At 67.8% G+C, this 4,115-nt stretch overlaps 1 protein-coding gene across 1 annotated transcript in view; it reads left to right on the top strand.

The window, feature by feature from the left end:
- LOC106898552 (zinc transporter SLC39A7-like) overlaps positions 1-4,115 on the top strand; it is a 24,334-nt gene that overhangs the window by 19,547 nt on the left and 672 nt on the right. The window lies entirely within an intron of this gene.

Raw genomic sequence — 4,115 nt, forward strand, 5'->3', positions numbered from 1 at the left:
ACCCCACTGGGGACAAGGACCCTGAGGAGGGGGACAGGGACTGGAGGAGGCTCTGAAGGGGACACGGGGACCCCAGTGGGGACAGGGACAAGGAGAGGGGTGACAGGGACTGGGGGGGACATGGGGACCCCCGTGGGGACAGGGACAAGCAAGAGGGTGACAGGGACAGGAGGGGGACCCCAGTGGGGACAAGGACCCTGAGGGGGGTGACAGGGACAGGAGGGGACACAAGGATCCCAGTGGGGACAGGGACACTGAGGGAGGTGACAGGGACTGGAGGGGACGCATGGACCCCAATGGGGACAGGGACACTGAGGGAGGTGACAGGACTTGGGGGGGAACCCCACTGGGGACAAGGACCCGGAGGGAGGTGACAGGACTTGGGGGGGAACCCCACTGGGGACAAGGACCCGGAGGGAGGTGACAGGACTTGGGGGGGAACCCCACTGGGGACAAGGACCCGGAGGGAGGTGACAGGACTTGGGGGGGAACCCCACTGGGGACAAGGACCCGGAGGGAGGTGACAGGACTTGGGGGGGAACCCCACTGGGGACAAGGACCCGGAGGGAGGTGACAGGACTTGGGGGGGAACCCCACTGGGGACAAGGACCCGGAGGGAGGTGACAGGACTTGGGGGGGAACCCCACTGGGGACAAGGACCCGGAGGGAGGTGACAGGACTTGGGGGGGAACCCCACTGGGGACAAGGACCCGGAGGGAGGTGACAGGACTTGGGGGGGAACCCCACTGGGGACAAGGACCCGGAGGGAGGTGACAGGACTTGGGGGGGAACCCCACTGGGGACAAGGACCCGGAGGGAGGTGACAGGACTTGGGGGGGAACCCCACTGGGGACAAGGACCCGGAGGGAGGTGACAGGACTTGGGGGGGAACCCCACTGGGGACAAGGACCCGGAGGGAGGTGACAGGACTTGGGGGGGAACCCCACTGGGGACAAGGACCCGGAGGGAGGTGACAGGACTTGGGGGGGAACCCCACTGGGGACAAGGACCCGGAGGGAGGTGACAGGACTTGGGGGGGAACCCCACTGGGGACAAGGACCCGGAGGGAGGTGACAGGACTTGGGGGGGAACCCCACTGGGGACAAGGACCCGGAGGGAGGTGACAGGACTTGGGGGGGAACCCCACTGGGGACAAGGACCCGGAGGGAGGTGACAGGACTTGGGGGGGAACCCCACTGGGGACAAGGACCCGGAGGGAGGTGACAGGACTTGGGGGGGAACCCCACTGGGGACAAGGACCCGGAGGGAGGTGACAGGACTTGGGGGGGAACCCCACTGGGGACAAGGACCCGGAGGGAGGTGACAGGACTTGGGGGGGAACCCCACTGGGGACAAGGACCCGGAGGGAGGTGACAGGACTTGGGGGGGAACCCCACTGGGGACAAGGACCCGGAGGGAGGTGACAGGACTTGGGGGGGAACCCCACTGGGGACAAGGACCCGGAGGGAGGTGACAGGACTTGGGGGGGAACCCCACTGGGGACAAGGACCCGGAGGGAGGTGACAGGACTTGGGGGGGAACCCCACTGGGGACAAGGACCCGGAGGGAGGTGACAGGACTTGGGGGGGAACCCCACTGGGGACAAGGACCCGGAGGGAGGTGACAGGACTTGGGGGGGAACCCCACTGGGGACAAGGACCCGGAGGGAGGTGACAGGACTTGGGGGGGAACCCCACTGGGGACAAGGACCCGGAGGGAGGTGACAGGACTTGGGGGGGAACCCCACTGGGGACAAGGACCCGGAGGGAGGTGACAGGACTTGGGGGGGAACCCCACTGGGGACAAGGACCCGGAGGGAGGTGACAGGACTTGGGGGGGAACCCCACTGGGGACAAGGACCCGGAGGGAGGTGACAGGACTTGGGGGGGAACCCCACTGGGGACAAGGACCCGGAGGGAGGTGACAGGACTTGGGGGGGAACCCCACTGGGGACAAGGACCCGGAGGGAGGTGACAGGACTTGGGGGGGAACCCCACTGGGGACAAGGACCCGGAGGGAGGTGACAGGACTTGGGGGGGAACCCCACTGGGGACAAGGACCCGGAGGGAGGTGACAGGACTTGGGGGGGAACCCCACTGGGGACAAGGACCCGGAGGGAGGTGACAGGACTTGGGGGGGAACCCCACTGGGGACAAGGACCCGGAGGGAGGTGACAGGACTTGGGGGGGAACCCCACTGGGGACAAGGACCCGGAGGGAGGTGACAGGACTTGGGGGGGAACCCCACTGGGGACAAGGACCCGGAGGGAGGTGACAGGACTTGGGGGGGAACCCCACTGGGGACAAGGACCCGGAGGGAGGTGACAGGACTTGGGGGGGAACCCCACTGGGGACAAGGACCCGGAGGGAGGTGACAGGACTTGGGGGGGAACCCCACTGGGGACAAGGACCCGGAGGGAGGTGACAGGACTTGGGGGGGAACCCCACTGGGGACAAGGACCCGGAGGGAGGTGACAGGACTTGGGGGGGAACCCCACTGGGGACAAGGACCCGGAGGGAGGTGACAGGACTTGGGGGGGAACCCCACTGGGGACAAGGACCCGGAGGGAGGTGACAGGACTTGGGGGGGAACCCCACTGGGGACAAGGACCCGGAGGGAGGTGACAGGACTTGGGGGGGAACCCCACTGGGGACAAGGACCCGGAGGGAGGTGACAGGACTTGGGGGGGAACCCCACTGGGGACAAGGACCCGGAGGGAGGTGACAGGACTTGGGGGGGAACCCCACTGGGGACAAGGACCCGGAGGGAGGTGACAGGACTTGGGGGGGAACCCCACTGGGGACAAGGACCCGGAGGGAGGTGACAGGACTTGGGGGGGAACCCCACTGGGGACAAGGACCCGGAGGGAGGTGACAGGACTTGGGGGGGAACCCCACTGGGGACAAGGACCCGGAGGGAGGTGACAGGACTTGGGGGGGAACCCCACTGGGGACAAGGACCCGGAGGGAGGTGACAGGACTTGGGGGGGAACCCCACTGGGGACAAGGACCCGGAGGGAGGTGACAGGACTTGGGGGGGAACCCCACTGGGGACAAGGACCCGGAGGGAGGTGACAGGACTTGGGGGGGAACCCCACTGGGGACAAGGACCCGGAGGGAGGTGACAGGACTTGGGGGGGAACCCCACTGGGGACAAGGACCCGGAGGGAGGTGACAGGACTTGGGGGGGAACCCCACTGGGGACAAGGACCCGGAGGGAGGTGACAGGACTTGGGGGGGAACCCCACTGGGGACAAGGACCCGGAGGGAGGTGACAGGACTTGGGGGGGAACCCCACTGGGGACAAGGACCCGGAGGGAGGTGACAGGACTTGGGGGGGAACCCCACTGGGGACAAGGACCCGGAGGGAGGTGACAGGACTTGGGGGGGAACCCCACTGGGGACAAGGACCCGGAGGGAGGTGACAGGACTTGGGGGGGAACCCCACTGGGGACAAGGACCCGGAGGGAGGTGACAGGACTTGGGGGGGAACCCCACTGGGGACAAGGACCCGGAGGGAGGTGACAGGACTTGGGGGGGAACCCCACTGGGGACAAGGACCCGGAGGGAGGTGACAGGACTTGGGGGGGAACCCCACTGGGGACAAGGACCCGGAGGGAGGTGACAGGACTTGGGGGGGAACCCCACTGGGGACAAGGACCCGGAGGGAGGTGACAGGACTTGGGGGGGAACCCCACTGGGGACAAGGACCCGGAGGGAGGTGACAGGACTTGGGGGGGAACCCCACTGGGGACAAGGACCCGGAGGGAGGTGACAGGGACTGGAGGGGACATGGGGGACCCCAGTGGGGACAGGGACCCTGAGGGAGGTGACAAGGACTTGGGGGGAACCCCACTGGGGACAAGGACCCTGAGGAGGGTGACAGGGACTGGAGGAGGCTCTGAAGGGGACACGGGGACCCCAGTGGGGACAGGGACAAGGAGAGGGGTGACAGGGACTGGGGGGGACATGGGGACCCCCGTGGGGACAGGGACAAGCAAGAGGGTGACAGGGACAGGAGGGGGACCCCAGTGGGGACAAGGACCCTGAGGGGGGTGACAGGGACAGGAGGGGACACAAGGATCCCAGTGGGGACAGGGACACTGAGGGAGGCGA

This window comes from Calidris pugnax, unplaced genomic scaffold (genome assembly GCF_001431845.1).
Source record: "Calidris pugnax isolate Ruff unplaced genomic scaffold, ASM143184v1 scaffold528, whole genome shotgun sequence".
Taxonomy (NCBI): Eukaryota; Metazoa; Chordata; class Aves; order Charadriiformes; family Scolopacidae; genus Calidris; species Calidris pugnax.